The sequence below is a fragment of the Coturnix japonica genome, chromosome 6 (genome assembly GCF_001577835.2).
Source record: "Coturnix japonica isolate 7356 chromosome 6, Coturnix japonica 2.1, whole genome shotgun sequence".
Taxonomy (NCBI): domain Eukaryota; kingdom Metazoa; phylum Chordata; class Aves; order Galliformes; family Phasianidae; genus Coturnix; species Coturnix japonica.
The window spans coordinates 20949618-20969881 of record NC_029521.1 but is presented as its reverse complement, the minus strand read 5'-3'; the positions used below and the strand labels follow the sequence as shown (position 1 = coordinate 20969881).

Sequence of the window (20264 nt, the reverse complement as noted above, 5' to 3'; positions counted from 1 at the left end):
ACTCACATCTGTGTTAACTTCTGTAGTTCTATGAACTCCTGTTTGTGCAGAGTCTCCGTGAGCTGACAGAAACTCTAAGTGGGCAGAATACTGTGTTTAGCTTTAGATGTTATTATAAGTAGAAGAAAATGAGTCAAAAAACACCCAACATATCAGTAAATTAAAATTCTTTCAACTGTTTCACTGAAAATTAGAGGAGCTTTTACATTCCAGCGCTGCTCTCCCTCTCTCTCAAGATGCTTTGGGATTCTTGGGACAAATGCTATTGGTTTATAGCCCTTAAGATCCGTCATCACTTCACACCTCTTCCCTTCTGCTGAGCCATCATCCCTTCTCCTCCAGCCTGGTAGGTGGCACAGGAGGTATCGCATCATCCCCGTGGAGGAGAATTAGCATAGAATTTGGCAAAGCAAAGCCCTCTTTCTGCAGAAAGGCTCATCTTCCCTTTAATGGAAATTAAGTGTCTAAATCTTTTCGTCTTTCCCTCTTTCTCAATTTTACTGTGTGTTCTGGGATGAAGTTTTGTCATGCTACGTCAACTGCTCCTTGCCAAGACCTTCTTTATGGCCTTGATTTAAACTAATCCCACTCAGTAACAGTGGAAGACCGTGAGATTCCAGTGCTGGAGATGGGCTTTGGGGGCTACTTATCTTTCTTAGGGGATAACAGCACACCGATGTGTGCTTGTGTGTGTTGTGTGTACATCTTGTGCTTACACAAAACGTCAGGATCTGATTCTGGTGGGTCATGCTGGCGGGTATCCAAGTCCCGTAAATCTGGTCACTGCACTTTTCTAAATGTTTATTGTGCTGTTTAAGCTTTTATGGGCTCTTGTGTGTATTACATATGGTCTGAATAAATGTAACGCAGCATTACTGTGCTTAGCTGAGATGCAGAAGAGCCTTCAAGGGGATCGTTAGAACTGGGGCAGCCATTGCTGCGTTTGAGATGAGTTTCTGGGTTCAGCTTTCTGGGGTTGTTGGCTTCAGTTCTGTTTGGTTGGCTGTTCAGTGCTGCTTGATCTGAGGTCACAGGGGTAGAATTGAGAAGGAGCCTCAGCTGCCTTCCTTTGAGAGCCATTCACAGCCACTGCAGTGTGTAAGGAGTGGGTGTGCTGCTGGGAGAGTGCCATGGACCCACGGCTCGGTGTCCTTGCTCTCTTCTGTCCTAGATGGCCCAAGGAAAGAGAAAGGGAAAGCCAGCCAGGCTGTAGCTGGTGCTAACAGCTGTAAAAGCAGCCGGGCCAAGACCTTGGAACCTTCAGGGAACTTCCTGCCATTCAGTCATTGGCTTTCCTTTGCATGGCATCCTCTTCCTCCTGTATCTCCTAGCACTGTCCCTTCACTTTTTACCACTAATCACTCTCACCCCAGAAGAACACAGCCTTACTGCTGTGCTCTCTGCCAGCACTGAGTTTGTTCCATTTGGGCATTCTGCTCCCTCTTCCCTGCACATCTGGATACTCAGATAGTGAGTTTCAGGGCAGAAACAATCAGTTTTGAGTTTCTGCCACAGACAAGCAGGCCCCCAGTTGGGTCGGCCATTAGGCTCGATGTAACATATAGCATCAATAATGTATAACTGCTGGGAGCGTGCTGAAATAGCAGAGGCTTCACAGAGATACAGGAGGGGGAAGGAGAAGGCAGAAGGGGATAGAGCTGGGAGGGAGGGGTCAGTGCAGAAGCAGCAGGAATCTGACACTGCAAAGTCTGTGCTGGTCATTGTTCATTTCTTAGTTTGCTACACACTCAGACACTGCTGAGAGCGAGCTTGTTTTTTATTGGGAATAGAATCTGGATGTTCTCTCTTTATCAGCCCAAATGTTTCACTTGGGGGAAAACAGCTAAAAAAGAAGGGAAGAAAACATGCATTTAAAAGCAGAGCTGGATTGCTCATGGCTATAAAAATGGATGTTTTTCTCTTCCTTCCCTATCGCTTCAGACTAAGGGTTAAACTGTGGGTTACTGCTGTGCTATTATAGGAGTGAAACCTATTACAGTGTTCAGAGAATTCTCCTGCTCAGAGCCCAGTGCTGGATGCTGCACATGTGAAGAATGCATGACAGCACCTACTGCAAGCCTTTTGGGGATGGAAGTATTCAAGTTTTAGGCCCAGCTCCTCAGGAATGTGGGGACATTGAAAGATACTGTGGTGTAGCAGGGGGAGGAAAAGGGCATCTGCTGGGCTGACAGCACCTTCTACGATGGTTTTCTCCAGATGGAGGTTTTTCCTATGGCCTGTAAAACATAATGCATTTAGTAGAAGGTCATTTAAGGAAGAAATCCCTTTTGCTGCACTCTCCTCTTTTTGACCTTGAGGCTATTGACATCCCTTGGGTCAAACAGAGACATTGGGAGGAGAAATGTAAACATTGGGCAGCACCAGCACTCTGCAATGGGCTGTAGCATTTGTAATGCCAAAGGGTTCACTTTGTCTTGGCTTAGGTTTTTCGAGGTATATGCAGCTCTGTGCACAGTACAGGGCTTACTCTGTCCCCTGCCACTGCGCTTTGGGTGTTGCCACTGCTCTGACCTTTGAGAAGAGCTTGAACCTGTGTACAGCTCACAGAAAGCATCAGGTGCTGACACTAACAGCCAGAGAGCTGCTTCCACCTCCCAGATGTGAGGGTGACCCTTCCTGTTCTTCTGGAGGGGTGTGGTAATGGTGGCAATGGGCGAAAAGATTAAAAAGAAGGCTCTGGGGAGACCTCATTGTGACCTTCCAAAACTTTAGAGGATTGTATGAACAGATGGTGGACTGACTTTTTACCAGGTGTGATAGTGATAGAACAATGGGGAATGGTTTTAGACTAAAAGAGGGGAGATTTAGGTGAGATGTTAGGTGGAATTTATCACTCAGAAGGAGGTGAGGTGCTGGTGCTGCTGCCCAGAGCTGGGGGTGCTGCATCCCTAGAGGTGATCAAGATGAGCTTATCGGTCCTTTCCAGTCTTTATGATTCTATGAGACTATGATTTATTCTTTTATTACTGTTTGAAAAGGTTCATCCTCAACCACTAATTTCTGTCTTCTTCTAATCACTGCTGGAGTTTGTCCCTTAAGGCTTTGCTCCTTGAAGCGCTGTGCTGGGGTCCTACCGCAGGCACTGGGGCCACTGGGAAGAGGGTGGCAGCTCCTCAGTGCCTCCTTCCTGTGCTGTGACCTTCCCAGCCTGCAGGGAGAGGGGAGGAAGGTGGGAAATGAGGCGATGGGAACAAACTTCCTGCAATGGAGCTGAGCGCTGGGGCTGGATCTTATCACAAGCAAACAGCCCTGGTGGGGACAGCCAAAGAGGAGCCCGTCCCACTTTTCCTGCCCCTGAAACAAGAGCCTTGACCCCGTGCCAGCTTTGCCTGCAGATACCTGAGCATGCTGTGGGCTGGCAGCACGGAGGGAAACGCTGCCCAAGCTGCGTGAGATGCAGAGGCAAGTCAGCACCTGGTGCCTATAGAGCAGCCCCACTGCTGCAGGGTTGGGAAGGCTGAGCAGCTCAGCAGGGAGCTCATTGGGCTCCATGCAGAGCTTACTCGTCTTCATCTACCCCATAATATTTTGTTCCCTTCTGTGTGCTTGTATATATACTTGTACCTGTGTACAGCGTTGCTAGCACAGCTGCAGCTCACTGTCATTCTATCTGACTTTAGGTTTTAAAATGAGTGTCAATGCTAAAATTTCACAGATGACTACAGATTAGTCTGGCCAAAAGAAAAACACAAGATGACTTTTAAGGTTTGCACTCGGTGATTTTTGCAGAACTCTCCTACCTTTAGCAAAGCTGCTTTTGTTGCATTGTTTAAAATCACCAGTCTGTCGGGGCATTCCTTTGCTGTACAGTCATAGAATTGTAGAATCATTAAGGTTGCAAAAAGACCTCTAAGATAATTCAGTTTGGCTGTTCATCTACTATCAATATAACCCACTAAACCATGTCCCTCTGTTCTACATCTTCACGTTTCTTGAACACCTTCAGGGGCAGTGACTGTGCCCAACCACACTTTTGGAGTACAGACATGCACAAGGAAGCTCTGGATTATGAGCTTTACAGGCAGCTGCTGCCACACTGTGGTGCTTTGCATGCACTGCTTCTGTGCAGCAGAAGGCACTGAGTTGGAGTTAGAGCCTTTGATATGTGCATGTTGGGCATGTGTTGGTGTGCATTCTGCACATCATGTGCCATGGATGTGCCATGCCTCAAACCCTTGCCATGCTCATCTAGTGATGCTGGCTTGCTCTTGGCTCCGTTCTCCCAGAGAGCAGGAATTCCCCTAGACAGCAGCGGGAAAGCTGTGGCATGTTGCTATGAACAGAGATGAAATAGCTTTTCCACCTGGCTTCTTATTAGGTGTTACAGCTCTATCTTTTTCCATCTGACTTATGATAGACTTTCATTTTTTTGGGTGGGTTTTGTTGTTGTTGTTGTTGTTTGGTTTTTGTGGGGTTTTTTTTGGTATTTGTTAACTTTGCATCTAAGACTTGAGAAGGCAACAGCGAGGAAGCAGACTTACAGTCTTGGACACTAATACTAACAACTCCAGAACCACACCTGGATCAGACATTTGTAAGCATATGGAAGAGATTGAAGAGGATCTGATTGTCTCTTCAGCAGTCAGTGCTGGACTGAATCTTTTCCCCAGGCCTGGGGAGTGTGCTGATCACAAGACTATCCTTGCTCTATCCGTGATGCTATAGAGCTGACATGGAAAAGGAAACCTTTCCCATCCCCAGCACTGGCTGTACTGTGGCACTCTGGTGAGCTTCAGAGTGGAAGGTGTCACTGGCTTTCTTGGATTTTTGGTTGTGAAATCATTGAGACAGCTCTTCCCTCAGCCAGATTTCATGCGTGATCCTGTTAGGGGAGTTGTCAGCACCTAATTTGGGTGTTTGCTTTCATCCAAGTAGTATTGCCAGTGTGTTGCATGTGCAGCCTGACACACTAACTCTATATTAATCCTCTTTTTGGCCTGCTTGGTTGATCCTGCAAGGATTAAACTCCACCCCACATCTGCTGAGGCTCTCCTGGGCTGCTTCTTATTCACATTGATGTTCCTCAGCAAATCTCAGAGGAGATATTTCTCACCAGACTTCTCAAGCACAGCTCTTCCCTATGTGGCAGGACTGCACTCACTTGTCCTGTATGATTCCCATCCATCCGTCATCTATCCATCCATCCGTTATCCATCCATCATCCATCCATCCATCCGCTGTCTGTTCCTCCATCCATCTACTGCCAGTCCGTCCATCCATCCATCCATCCATCCATCCATCCATCCATCCATCCATCCATCCAACCCCAGCAGTGTGGTGTTTGCAGCTCTCACACTGTCCTTATGGGAATCAGGCCATCAGCAATTGATCCCTTTTCACTGTGCTGAGCTGATCTCTGCCAGACCCTTCCAGACAAACAGCTCTCCAAGTTGCTCCCTTTAACCAGAGTGAGGAGCAGACTGGAACTGCAAAGCCTTTGAAAAATGATGGAACAGGGACAAATTTCCGATTAAATCCCTCCAAATGCTGCTCTGAAGGAAAATTGCTCTTCATTTGCGGGTAAAATAGAAAGCTCACTGCAAGGCTGCAAGTGTTGCAGAATGAAGATTTAAGTGGTCAAGTAAAGGAAAGAATGAGAGCTCCCAGGGGAAGGGTAGTGGGGTTTGGGCCTCTTTAGCCTGACTGAATCGTGTGACTTCTGCAGTTGTGCGAGACCATCCGACCCAGAGCCGGGCAGTTCACAAGCCACAGAGTTATGAACTGCTGGTAAAACAATCTGAAGAGGAAAAACACATTTGCGACTATGAACTGAAAGCCTGAACAGCTTTTGAGGTTTCGGAGCCATGTCCAGCTGCTGCTGGGAGTCCTGGGGTCACTGCCCTTCCCACCGCCTCGTGCTGCTCAGCAGCGCCTGGAGCAGCTCCCATCCCCACTGGGCAGCAGGTGCCTACCCACAGCACTGCCTCCTGGCAACAGAGGAGCCAGAGCTCACAGCCCAGGTCAGGTACTGCTGTCCCATGAGCAGGTGGCTGGGACCTGGAAAGAGGAGGATGTGGGAGCAGCTTCCAGTGATGGAAACACTGAGCCAGGTTGTGCCATGGGCTGGTTTCAGCCAGATGCTTTTGGTCTCCTAGGTCTGGGAAGGCAAATGTCTTTGAAGTTCCTGAGAAGTGGCTCCAAACTCAGCCCAGTTACTTGAATCCTTTTTGTTTTTATCAACGGGTTGGTTCCCAGAAGTGCTGAGCATTCCCAGCTCCTCTGCCGGCGGTAGCACGGGCTGCCCTTGTTGCAGTGCCAGCCTGTCCTGGGATGTGCCTGTGATTGTTTCTGGGTTTGGCCAAGTGGGCTTTTCTCTCTTCTGGGAAACCAGCTGGTTTTGTGCCCATAGTATTTGCAGAGTGCTGACAAACCCCTTTCCTTCACAATCGCGGCTGTCTGCTTAAGGTGCTGCTCCCTGCCTTTTTCCTTTCAAGGCTTTTGATGTGTTTTCCCATGTTAGAAGATTCAAAAAGGCAGCATGTGGGGCTGGCTGGGCCGGCAGCTTTGATCCTCAGTGGGCGTTTTGCAATAAACTCCATCATGAATTTTTCATCCTTTGCTATGAGCGTGTGTGTGCCTTGCATGCGGGACAGGCTCTGGTTCTGGAGCTGCATCCAGCACAGGGTGAGAGCCACCCATGGCTCCAAATCTCTGCGTCCCCGGGCCAGCCTTGCCTCAAGTTACCCTGTATGAAATGTGATCACATCTTTAATCTGTCTGGTAGTGCCAAGTCCCTGCTTTCTGAAGCATTCTCCGAGTCTGAAACATCAGTTTTCTTTATCTGAAGTCATGTATTGCTATCTGACCTATTTACTTGGAAGCCTGTTAGCAAGGCTTGGGTTGGAAAAGAGCTGTGTTTGTGATCCAAGTGTAAGCCTTTCACTGTTAATTGTATTAGCATTACTAATTGTATGCACATTTCTAAGCTGCTGTGATTGCCACATCCTTTTAAAACATGGACCAAGACATCAGAAGAGCTGTGTCTACTTAGAGATCAGCAGAGAAGCAAGAAATTAAATTGCCTGATGCTGTAAAAGATATGTGGGCTGCTTTGCCCCCATTATATCAAAAGTGACACAGGAAAAATAAGTCTGCAGGTAGACTTTTAAAGCTTGTTAGCCTTCAAGATTTACTCAGCAGGAAGCTGTTTGATGGAGGTGCCAGCTGTCCTGGGCCCACTGGTGCCGTCAGTGGGCAGGGTTCAGCAGGAACCTTGCTGGATGGGGCTGCATGTGCACAGGGCCTGTGGGGTGAGAGGGAGGAGGGTGCTCGAAGTCCTGAATTTAGGTTTTCTCTCTGCTGCAGAGAATGAATCGATGTTACTGCTCTTTGTGAGCTGCTCTGTGTCTGTGCATGGCTCACTGTACTGTAGCTCTCAGATCAGCTGCTGTTGGGGTGCCTGTGGCTGATGGGTAACAGCAATTTTGAGCTTTCTGATTCTGAATTTCTGAAGTATTGCTGGTGATAGAGTAATGCCATCAAAATTACGCTTTGGAAATACCTATTTCCTAATACCTAGGCAAGTGGTGCCTGTAACAGAACTGTGTTTTTGTTTCTGGAGCAGTTCCCCTCCCCAGCCCAGCATGTCCTCTGTGTGCCTGGTGCACTGTGACGGATTGCATTTCATGGAGGCAGCAGCAGGGGCTTCTTGGTCCCAGCTGGAGGTTGCTCCTTTGCAGCTCTGTGCCATGCCTCATCTTTCACACAGGGCTGTCACCTTTATTCCTTACCTGCATAAATCCTGGCAGAGCAGGTCTTACTTCACAGGCGATGCCTGCACAGATGTTGGCACAGCTCACAGAGGGATTCATGGCACCTCCAGCAGAGCACAAAGCATCCCGAAGCACCTGGATGATGCTGAGCGCTGTGACTGCAACCAGCAGAGGGAGCACAGAGCATTGCACGCTGCCTGCTGCTATCTCACGGAATGCAGCGTGATAACGGGTTTTTTATGATGGAAGCATGCCACTTGTACATTTACAAGCAGCTTTGTGCAGCTCCCGATCGCTCTGCACTTTTGCTTTCAGCCTGTTACTCATCCTGAGGCATTGTTGGTGTATGTCTGACCATGGCAGTGAAAGGCTCTAGCAGAGACATGATGGGACTGATGCTTTGCAGATGGAAAGCAGCTGTCAGGTGGCATTTCTCCCCGAGGTCTGAGCAGTACCAGCAGGATGTGTCAGCCTGGCAGGACCTGCTGCTCAGCCACTGGCTGCAGTCAGACTGTTCTGTAGCTCCTTCAAGGCTCCACAGTGCAGTGACTGCACAGATGGTTGAGTTGCATTCAGAGCAAAGCGAAATAACACCGGTTCTTTCCATCCTTCACCGCCTCACCCCAAGAAGTTTGCTGCCTCTTTAGGGAGCTAGTAGTCAAAATCCCAGACCTGCACACCTCCACACTTTCAGCAAAGTTTGAAACCAGGTCAGGATCTGAATTTCAAGTCTGCTTTTCCTGTGCCAAAACCCCCAGAGCTGAATACCTGGGAACTATGGAGGTGGGACCAAATAACCCCTGAGCTTTTCATTGTCTACTTCTAATGAATCAGCTCCCCTAAAATAATGTGTCTAGCATGGTTCATACCACAGTCTCTGCTGTAATCACCACTGAAACCTGGAGAGGTTAGAAATCCATATGTGGATCTGTGTCTGGGTGAATTTGGCAGGCACAAAGCAGTCCCCAAAAGGCAACTTCTTCCTATCAAATCATCTGCCAATTTTTACAGTCTTGATTTATGTTTTATAAGGTTATTGAGCTTTTTGCTGAAAAGGGTGAAGGCCATCTTCCTTGGCGTTCTTATTGAATGAGCCATCTCAGGAGCAGGACTGGCTTGCAGATCACAGCATAGCTGGGAGCTTATATCTTTTACATATGAGATTTTCTCTGCCTGTCTCATTGGTCTCCTACACTGCCTTAACTACAAGTGCTTCCAATTACAGCAAAGTATATGGGACATACATACATCAATCATGCTCAAGTCTCATGCATGGCAGTTTTCAGAGGTACAGGATACCCCTTGTTGCATGTGCCTGCACTTTTTACTTGCATCCTCGAGTACAGGAGAAATGCGTGTCTGTAAACCTCCTTGATTCTCTAAAGACACTTTACTTTTGTTCTTTTTTTTTCCTCTTTGTATTTACATGCACCTGATAGAGAAAATAGATTAGGCCAGTCAGAAATACACGAGGGCTGTTCTGTGCAGGGAAAAGCAAGGCTGGGGAGCAGCTCTTGGAGCTGTTTGGTTGGAAGAGGAGCCCACGAAATAAAAGACCGGTGAGAAGGTTGTTAGCAAGGCTGGCTGACCAAAGTGTAAGGTGAGCACCGTGGTCTGGAAAGTAGATCATCTTCCTGAAAGGCACAAAGAAGAAAAATAATGGCTTCAGATTCTTCCCTTGTATAAATCTTTTGAAGTCGGTGGCTTGCACTAGCATGATTTAACCCTGTTAATTTGAATGGGTCACTGCGGTGTCCCAAGAGTTGCTTTTTGCAGTGCTTCATTCTGAGACAGAGACAAAGCAGAGCCTCGGTGTCTGGGCTTGGGCCCAAGCTTGATGTCCCTGTGGGTCTGGCTCAAGTCCATCTGTGTTGTGACTGACTCTAGTTGGAAAGGGGAAAGGATGCAAGAGATGATGATGTGTCTGAGCCCTGTCCCACAATGGCTAGGTGCCGCCAGGCCTAGGTGATGAGCCACAACCTGCCTGAAAAATGATCCCTGGACTGGGAACCATGGCCAGCCAGGCTATGAGTGCTCAGTGGAGATATCACCAGCCCCTGCTCCTCTGTAGGTCTGGCGATCCAGAGTGACTCACACGCAGGGAGATGAGGAGGTGTGTGGTAGTGCATCAAGGAAAGGAGCCTGGAATGGAGCAGGAACCAGGGCCAAATGAGCCACAATGGGACTCAGTGGGCAGAGAGCAGAGGTCAGCAAACGTGGCACAAAACTGACTTTTGCCAGGGCCCAGGGATTGAGCGTGTCCCCCATGCTTGTTGATTCATGCAGGCCCCATTACAGGAGTCAGCCACACGCTGCTGAGCAGCCTGTGTACCACAGAATCCATTGCCAGGAGGGGACACGTGTTTGTCTCCGGTTGTTGAACAGCTGAGAATGCAGAGGCAGGCGCAGCTGGGGAGCTTGGGCAGGAATGGCAACCAGGAGCCAGCAAGCATGTGGGCCTTGGTAAGGCTGTGTCTGCTGGTCACCCCAGTGGAGCTGCCTCCCAGCACGTAGCTAATATCCACATGCCGATGCACACTGTGTATGTCTCTCTCTATCTTTCTTGGGGAGAAGTGTCAAACAATGAAGAGTGAAACTGCCAAAGCCCAAAATATGATTGCAGTGTGTCCCAGGGGCTGGAACAGGAGCTGCTGCTGCTGCTGCTGTTCTTCAGTGCCCAGTGGGGGAATTTTGGCAATGCCCATGTAAAGACAGGTGGTAGAGTCCCAGCAAAACCTCATTTGTCTTTCAGGTTATTTTAAGGAACTGCAGCAGTTCCCTTCCCATCACATAGGGCTGCCTGCACCATCTCTGTGCAGACCATATGGGTAGCATGAGTTGGTAGTGTGGAGGTGGAGGGACAAGTGCCTCTGTTCCCAGAGAAACACAGCCTTGTCCAGAGCAAATGAAGTGACCAAGGTGTGCAGGTGCTGCTGAGATCTTGCTGGTGTCACCCAACTGTAATTTGTTGTACATTGCCTGATTGTGTTGGTGCAATGTGCTCCATGCTGCTGAGCTCCTGGGATCACATCCTCAGAGCACCTATTGAGCTTCATTTCTCCAGACTGGATTGCCAATAATTTTAAGTAACGGGGAATTCTGAAAAAACAGAGAACTTTGCTGAGCAAAGGAGACACTAAATACAGTGAGAGAAGTATTTGTTACTGCTCACACGCTCTGTTCAATGTTAAATGTGAACAGACCGCAGCAGGTGTGAAGGGATGTGATACAGGCTTGGAAACCCCGGAGTGTGCTGAGGGAAGGGCTTTGAGATGAGGAGAAAAATGCAACATGATGATGAAACACAAATATTTCCGCAAATGTGTTTAAGTGCAGGATCCGGGGCAATCCAGCTGTCCGTTGGCTGCTTTCAGCCAAAAGACAACAGGAGGCAGTGGATGATCTCACCCCACTCCTCTTAAATTGACGAATCTTCCTCAACGGTTGTTTAAGAATCAGTTTTTCTAGGGCTATTCTTCACCAGCTGCTTGGCAAGCCCCGATGTGGGCTGAAGGTTTTCTTCCCTTCTCTCGCTGCTTCTTTGTAAAGCAGGAAACAGCTTGGGTGTGCAGGACGGAGGCGGACAGAAGGTAGGGCAGCCCAAAAGGATTTCAGAAAGTGTGTCGGCAGAAACCCCTCAGTATGAGGCCGGCTTTTGGGAGGACGGTGCTGACGTACGGCTTGCGGGGATCAAAGCCTGGGAGAAGCTCAAACAGGGCTGTCTTTGAAAGGCTGGATCCTGCCGATAGAACGTGGTCGTTTTATCTGACCTGTGAACATCTCTGACAAGACATCAGGTCGTTAGTCTTGCGCTTGTTATTGTAACATTTTCTGGAATGAATCAATGGCATTTTTAAGTCGCGGCTATCAAAGCGTGTCATAAATTGTAAGCGGTTTCTTTTCCTTTGTTTGAGTATATCCCCACGCCAAGTCACTCAATGCTTGTATCTTCTAAATTGGGCATGACATTACCAGTGAAAACCTGGGATTAAGCGTAAAATAATTACGTCTATAAAACCCACAAAAAAAAAAATAAAATATCTTTATCCTAAAAACTGAATTGAAAGCGACCCCTCTCTCTTAAAATGGTTCTGCTTCCAGCCTATGATAATAACTGCATTTAGTATCTGAAGTGCTGAAAAATCTGCTTTCCAAAGAGTGGAATTTAGGACTGTCACTCAGAATTTTATATGAATATACTGTGAGGTTACTCCCACCCACCCACAACCTGCTTTTCCTATTCCTGAGCACTGACATATTTTTCTGAGGTGCGGTGTATTTTTAAATTCCCAATATGGCATAAGATGAAGGTCACCCAGCTGAATCAGAATTGGTGAGAGACCAAGAAATGGAAACCTAGGCCAGGTGCTCCATTAGGTTACATGTTAGGAAGATTTTTTTTTTAACTCAGAGGGTGTTGAGGTCCTGGCCTGGCACTGCTGCCCAGAGGGGTTGTAGACGCCCCATCCCTGGTGACATTCAAGGCCAGGCTGGTTGGGATCCTGAGCAGCCTGATCTGGTGGGTGGCACCCAGCCCATGGCAGAGCGTTGGAACTACATGATCTTTAAAGTTCCCTCCAACCTAAGCCATTCTATGATTCGGTGAGTCATTGCCCAGCTGCCTTTTGATGAGTTGGACTTTAGACCCTGAGGGCAAAGAAGTAGCCCCAAATGCCTTCTTCCCTTCCCTTCCCTTCCCTTCCCTTCCCTTCCCTTCCCTTCCCTTCCCTTCCCTTCCCTTCCCTTCCCTTCCCTTCCCTTCCCTTCCCTTCCCTTCCCTTCCCTTCCCTTCCCTTCCCTTCCCTTCCATCACCCTCCCAGGGCTGTTTTGGTACACACAGGGCTCTACACTAATATTTTCACAACATTGTTTTTGAAGTTTTTCTTCTTTGGTAAAACTGGAGCACTTTGTCTTTTCTGTGTCTTTACTGAGAGAAGTATCTCAGCATAATTATCATGGCATAGAAATGAAGCAAGTCATTACCTACCAAAACACCTTCACTGTAAAACAACGGCACATAAATAACTAGCATCAGGGATGTGCCTGACCTCTTATGTATGTGGAGTTCACTGTTCCAGAGCCTTGATTTCTTCTGGACAGTGATTTAAAAGGAAAAGCTTTTATCTAATTGTGAGCTAGGTCTCAGCACAGCTCCCCAGGCTCTGCTAATGGATGGGATGCATTGCAGAGCTTGAAGGGTTTTTATTTTAGCTGCATGAAATAAAGAGCTGAGTTTTTGGTGTTGCACATGATATTGCTAGTTAGATAAGGACATGCCTCAGAGGCGACCTGGCAGATCCCTTCTGCCCCACAGTGCAGGACAAGAAGGGTTTGACTATTTATCCCTGTATAAATCCTGGAGGACAGAATGGCTGCAGCTGGAGAGGCAGCTGGTGGAACACAGAACTGCCCCATTGCAGGAATTAGCTTCTGTCCCAGAGGATGAGTGGGGAAGAAATTGTTAATAAGTAGATTATTGACCACGGAACGTAGTTGCATGTTCTGATTCGTAATCACTGCCACTTCATCTCATGCTGATGTGCCTGGATTCTAGTTTGGATGTCATGCTAATTTACAGCAATGAGAAGTTATTCAAAATAGCACTGAATTCAGAGGCAGTACTGGGAACGGAGAGCAAAAGACACACACCCTCTTTGGAGGTGTACAAGGTGAATTAAAAGTTAATGTCTGGATTGAGAATTGGAAAGGAGTTACATAAAAGGAACAAAGAGAAATTGGCTGCTTTTGTGTGAGCTGGTCTGAACAGCATCCAAATTTGTATGTAAACTGGACTGCAAAATTTGTGCCCTGTTCAAAGGTTGCACTGTTTCATAGTGTGTGATGTTCTTCTGTACTCAGGGTGCCTTGACACCATTTACATAACACACAATGCACTTTTTAATGCCTGTAAGGGAATGATCCTCCCTTATTTTTTTCCAGAAGTACTAAATATTAAATTCTGGTCACCTTAGAAAGCCAGTTGGAATGATGAGGGCTGTTTTTGTGTGAGTTGATAGGCTTGTATTTGAGGTCAGTATGATCTTTTGATTTGCCCTTTTAATAGCGGCACTGTTTTCCTTTGTTTCCTTCTCAGAACGAAGCAAGCACTGACACTGAGACAAACTCTCACGCTGTCTGGAAGTCAAGGTCTTTTTTTTATTATTTCATGCCCACAGTACCAAAAAAGGCATTGCCATTCACTCATGGGATGCTCAGTCCTTGAATCATAGAATGGCTTAGGTTGGAAGGGACCTTAAAGATTGAGTTCCAGCCTCCTTGACAACCTCCAGATCAGGGCCCAGAGCCCCATCCAACCTCGCGTTGGGCACCTCCAGCGATGGGGCACCTACTGCTCTCTGGACAGCAGTGGCAGCACTTCACCTCCCTCTGAGTAAAGAATTTCTTCCTAACATCTAACCTGAATCTTCCCTCTTTAGTTTACAGCTGTTCCCCCTTGTCCTATCACTTTCTGCCCGTGTACAGTTGGTCCCCTTCTGCTTTTAAGCTTCAAGAACTGAAAGGCTGCAATGAAGTCTCAGGAGCCTTCTCTTCTCCAAACTAAACAAGCCCAACTTCCTCAACCTTTCTTCACAGGAGAGGTGCTCCAGCTCTCTGAGCATCCTTGTGGCCCTTCTCTGGACTCAGGTCTGATTCTCCCAAGGTTAAGGTATTTAGGAAATGGTCCTGATGCTGCTTTGCAGACATCTCCTAATTCAGCTCTGTAATCTCCCAGAGGGCAGAAAAGAGTGGGACTTGTTATCAAAATTGGATATATGAAATAAATTATGTTCATTACCTTGAAAGTAACCTCAGATTTGGAAAGGTTTTATCTTTGGGAAGTTGTCTCTGTTTTTCTGGCATGCCCGTGAATGGTAATTTAAAATCTTTTAATGAATCTGAACAGCTATACCAGGCAAGACAAGATCAAGACATCTTTTTTTCTTTCATGTTTTAGTGTAGGAATCCCAGAATATGTTGTAAGTCTGCCTAATGCTGGTAGGTAATCAGGGGAGACAAGTCTGGTTTTAGTAGTTGCCAATCAAGCAAATTTACGAGATGCACGTACTAGATATGTTTTGGAGTCTTACAGTGTCTGAAAAAGCTCAGTTCAAAGGACACCGATTAGAAAAAATGCCTGGAGTTCATGAACTCGCAGATCTTACATGCTGTGATTTATGTCTCTGACAAGTAAATTAAGAAAAACAATGACATGAAAGATATTTCCACGCGCTGCCTTGTAGGAACAGGCAGAAAACAATTCCAAGGTATATGAAGTTGGTGTCTTGTAGGGAGCTACATTTTAGTACCCTGGAAAGATATTTGATGTCGCAAGACTTCTAGCTGAGGACATACTGCTGCGGCAGATTTGGGAAATGGCTGTTTTAATCTTGCTGATATAACTGAAAGAAAGGTAATGAAGGGAGGCAAGGCTACAGTCACCAGATGAAGAAGGTGGAGTTCAAGCTGTGGGCTTGTTCTTCTCTTCCCACATGTGTAGGAAGTTTTTTGCCTCTCCTGGAAAAATTATTTACAGTTCTGAGGGCCATATGTACAGCAGATGACTTTTAAAAATCAGGAGAGATCTACCACTAAAAGGGGATATAAAACCAGCTAGGGCAATAGGGTATTTAGCAGTGCAAAGTAAGTACAGATGCAACAGCCATCTGCTGTCTATGCACACTACTGTCTTAATCTTTCAGGTTCCACTTCCCTTGGAGCAGGAGTAGCAAGACCAAAAGGTCCAAGCAGCACATTACTAAAAAGCCAAATGAGTAAGCAGAAGTGCTGGACACCGTAAGAACAGCACCAGAAAGGAACAAAAATACTGTATAAAACAAGCATCTGGCACTCTCTCCTTTGTACTGGGAACTTGGAGATCTCACAGGGCCCGGGCCATGTCTGGAAATGCTTGCAACTCATTTCTTGCTCTGTTCATTTAGAGCCTTTAAAATTTCAAAAATGCCATTGGCAGCCGGAATTCCCTGCAAGAGACTCCAGCATGTGGGCTGGTGCCAGCTGTGTGCCAGGATGGCTGTGGGGAATCCCTGTCAGCGATACCAAGATACAGGGCATGTCATGGGGTGGCCTAAGGTCTGGGACAGCTGGGGGCCAAAGTAGGAGGTCTGAGAGGAGGCTGCAGGGTCCTGTATCCAAAGCGTGGCAATGAGACTACAGTAGCTGGGGGCTCTTCTGCTCTGCCCTCTTGGTGGCTCCCCAGGGCTCCTCCAAGATCTGGAGAAATGGGAGAAAAAGTACTTTGGTCTTTTTGTTGCCTTTTTGTTGCCTTTTTGTTGCCTTTTTGTTGCCTTTCTGCTGCTTTTCTGGCAATCCACTAGCAATCTACAGCCTCTTGCAGGGGAATTGAAGGAATCATAGAGTCATTAAGGCAGGAAAGATCACTAAGAATATCTAGTCCAGCCATCAATCCATCACCACTACACTACTAAACCATATCCTTCGGTGCCACCTCTCTACATATCTTGAACACCTCGAGGGATGGTGACTCTACAGCCTTCCTGTGCCAACACCTCACCGTTCTTGGAGAAAATTCTTTTCCTGAAATCAAGCCTGAACTTCCCTTGGTGCAACTTGAGGCCATTCCCTCTAGTCTTCTCTAGTCTTAGTTTGAGATCCTTTACTTCATGGACTCACCAGTTTGGGGGTAGTTCTTTGCTTAGCTGTGCTGTAAGCAAAGCAGCAACACCACTGTAGCATCTACCACCACTGGCAATACACTGTAGCCTGCCCTGCATGAACTTTGCAATGGTTTCTGTCCTTCTGCTGCCATCTGCCCCTGGTGTGAACCCGTACTTGGGGCTGGCTGGCTGGATCAGGCCACCAAACTTCTGGGTTCCTGTTGCTCTGCTGCTTCCTTTGGGAGTTTGTGTGGTCGCCAGTTGTATGTCCCTCTCACCTCTGAACTTGTGATGAGATGACTCGCTGTCATTGAATACATGCTTAGTTTTATTAGATAGGCATCAACAAGTTTCTTGTGCTTGCTGTTGAAGAATTGCATGTTTCTTTCACTGCTCGTATTCTGGAAATAAGGTAAACAGCTTAGACAGGAAGTTCAATACCATTTACAAAAGAAAAAATACAGTAATAATTCTTTAGGTTGCCTCTGGTCAAGTGCTGGATGAGTCATATGGGAGAATTAGGAATGATGAAGTATTTATTCATATTGCTGGTTTCCGCTGCACTGAAATCAGAGAGGCTGAAGGCACTGCGGCATTTATAACTGATTTCCTAAGCAGTGTAAAAAATGGAGTCGAGGGCTCTTTTCTTGTAATTCACGTGTGCAGTAAAAATCACTTAGCTAACATAAATCAGGATTAAATTGCTTTTAAAGGCCCTCAAAACATTTCTGAAAGAGACAGGATGAGGAAACCATTTTGCCACTGCAGACGATGTCCCCATGATGAGTCCTAGTAAAGCTTGATCAAAGAGCCTTATTGGCTTTTCATTATAGCCCTGTTATGTGTAGTTGAATTTCGGCAGTGGTTTCAACAGAACAGGCACAGAAATATGCACAGAGGGCAGATTTAAGCAGGAATCTAGAGCATCAAAGTATGTGATTAAGGACAATTTAATGTGCTGAGTAATGCAGCATGATTTTGATGTAATTTATCCTAATCCAGTCTGATCTTTTACAGGAGAATATATTATAAGGCCACAATTAGGTGAGAGCAGGGCCCCATCTGGCCTCTTGTCTCCAGCAGTGGCTCAAAGCCAATACAAGAAACAAAGAAAACACAGAGCGAGCTTCCCTTGTGTATCCTCCCTGCTTCTGGCATTCAGCAGTTATGGGACTTCTTGGGTCAGAGCATCCAGAGCATGGAACACAATGGCCACCATTTATTTCTTCCTGAATTTATCTCATTGCTCTTTGGACCCTCGCCTAGTTTTGGTGATTACAGCATATGATGCCAGTGAGCACCGTGATTCATCCATGCCATATGCAGTTCTTCTCTATGATTTAAACTGGTGGCTTGTTAATTCTGCAGGTATTTTAGGGAGGAAGAATATTTTCTCTCTGTGGGTCAGTCGTGGCTTTAAAGGTTTCAAGCACAATTCCTGCTTGCTTGCATCTTTTCTACTTGAGGATCTTCATCTGTTTATTCTTTTCCTGTAAGGAGGCTAATCCAATTTCAGGGCAAATCATACTTTTTCAAGGAGATCAAGAAGCCCCAGACAGTTCCCCAGGGAAACATTTTTTGTTTCCCTTTCTACTCCTCCAGCACCTGTGTGCTCCCAGTATTCCTCCTAGTGTGGTGATTCAGTGTCCTTTTCAAACAACTTACATCCGGGCCTCAGATAGAAGCCTGGAGATCTCTCACTTTGCACATTCTATTCCCTTCCTTCCCTTGCTCCTTTTCCAGAAGCTCCCTTGATTTGGAAGAGACCTTTAAACGCCATCTGATTCAACTCTCCTGCACTGAACAGGGACACCTACAGCTCCATCAGGTGCACAGTGCCCCATCCAGCCTGACCTTGGGTGTCACTAGGGACAGGGAATCTACTATGAAGGGTCTCTGCCTCTTAGATTTGCCATTAGGGCCACAGTTTAGGAGCCTCAGTGGATCATATGGTTGCCAACTAGAGGTTGGACACAGCTTTCTTAATTGAACATGAGCAGCCCACCCTCAAACAAGGAATTGCTCAGAAGACATGAAAAAAAAATTCAAAACCCATGCTATCTTCTTAAGCACTTAGCCAGATCAGTGTGATATATGTAAGAGCTCATTAGCCTGACCAGTTTGTAAGCTACATGTGAATTTATGGTTCTACTATTTAGTACTTAATTTGAAACTGAGACTGGCTGCATCTTTTAAATATATACCGTATGCACATGTATATTTGTATAGCACAATCCCAAAGTGAAGAGCGCGACTCGAAAAGCTACACATGAAAGTGATTAATTTTTATTGCCTCATTTTTATCACTCAGCATTTATGCTATAAATACTATAATAAAGTGACACATGTTTGGTCATTGGAAGGCAGAGATAAATGTGGCCTCCCCACAGGGGACAGCCAAAGTCAGTTTATAGGAGGCGAAGAGCACCTCAACCCAGAGTTCTTGCTAAGGTAAATACATTTTCCTGTCCTGCAAAGAAATTTGCAATCTTAGGGGATAAACAGGGTAAAGCAAAACCAGATGAGGATGTGACTCTTAGGCAAGATCTTGTTTTTATCCTTCTTTCCAGGAAGAAGCCTGCTCTCAACACTCATGCTGTCTTTTTCAAGGCCACCAAAGCCTCGCAATGGAGGATCACATGGAGTTAGCTCATTGCCCCAGTGTCCCACAGCTTCCAAGTTGCATTGAGCCATCTCTCCCTGGTGCCAGAGTGGCCTGGCTTTGCTGTCAGATCAGCGTGCTCGCTATCTCACAGCCTGGTGAAATGCTGAATGTACAATTCCAGAGCCCTGTCTTCTTCCAGGAGAATAATTTCATCATAACGAAAAGTAATTGTGAAAAATTGAAGGAGCTAATTCTGCATTTCATCAGCCCAAGCCAAATACTGAAAATGTGTGCTGAAGCCAAATGATCAGCTTCACTGCTGAGGAATCTTGGGACACAGATCCATGACATTTCCCAATCACTTGGGAATGGGTGGGATGCCTTGAACCCATCTCCATTCCTTCTATACCCTTTATACACCCAAAAGAAAAGCAAGCTGCCCCTTGAGTACTCTGGGTCTGCATGAGGCTGGAAGGTCCATGGGGAACATAGAATCATAGAATGGCTTAGGTTGGAGGAGACCAGATCAGGGCCCAGGATTTCATCCCACCTGGCCTTGAACACTTCCAGGGATGGAGCATCCAAAGCCTCTGTGGGCAGCTTCACACTGTGCCAGGTCCTCACTGCCCTCTGAGTAAAGAATTTCTTCCTAACATCTCACCTAAATCTCTCCTCTTTCAGTTTAAAGCCATTCCCCTTTGTTCTATCACTCTTAGACCATGTAAAAAGTCAGTTGCCTTCCCTGTAAGGTCTCTTCAAGTACTGGGAGGACACCATGGGATGTTGTTTGTCTCAGGGCTGTCTGCTCCCTGGTGCTTCACACCTGGTGGCAGAGCTCAAGCTGTTCTCTGTCAGCTGATCTTCAGGCTCATGTACATCCCCTTTGGGATATAAATTCATGGATTTGTGTGTGAAGCATTGCTGGGGAGGAGGCAGTGCCCATCTCCGTCCAGCCACGGCTTTTCTGTGCAAGTTAGGGTTTCCTGGGCAGGGAAGATCTCATCTGCACATATGGAAGAGTTTCCAGTGCTGCACTTGGAGTTTCCAAAGGGGAACTTGGATTGATTTTTGTTTTGTTGGCTTGAAAGAAGCTGTTGGAAGGCAGCACTAAGTGAGGACCTCCAGCTGGGTCCTGGTGGGCCAAACTGGGCTGCTGGTGTTCTATCGTACTGAGAACATCACCGCAGCCTAACCAGAAACAGATAATATATGAAGCTGTGTTGGTTGTCTGTGCCAGTGCTACAGCCACACCGTGCAACGAACAGGAAAGTGGCAGGAAGACAAAACTC

General features: G+C 46.7%; 1 protein-coding gene across 7 annotated transcripts in view; it reads left to right on the top strand.

The window, feature by feature from the left end:
• Window positions 1-20264, top strand: part of SH3PXD2A (SH3 and PX domains 2A) — a 223760-nt gene that overhangs the window by 111390 nt on the left and 92106 nt on the right. The window lies entirely within an intron of this gene.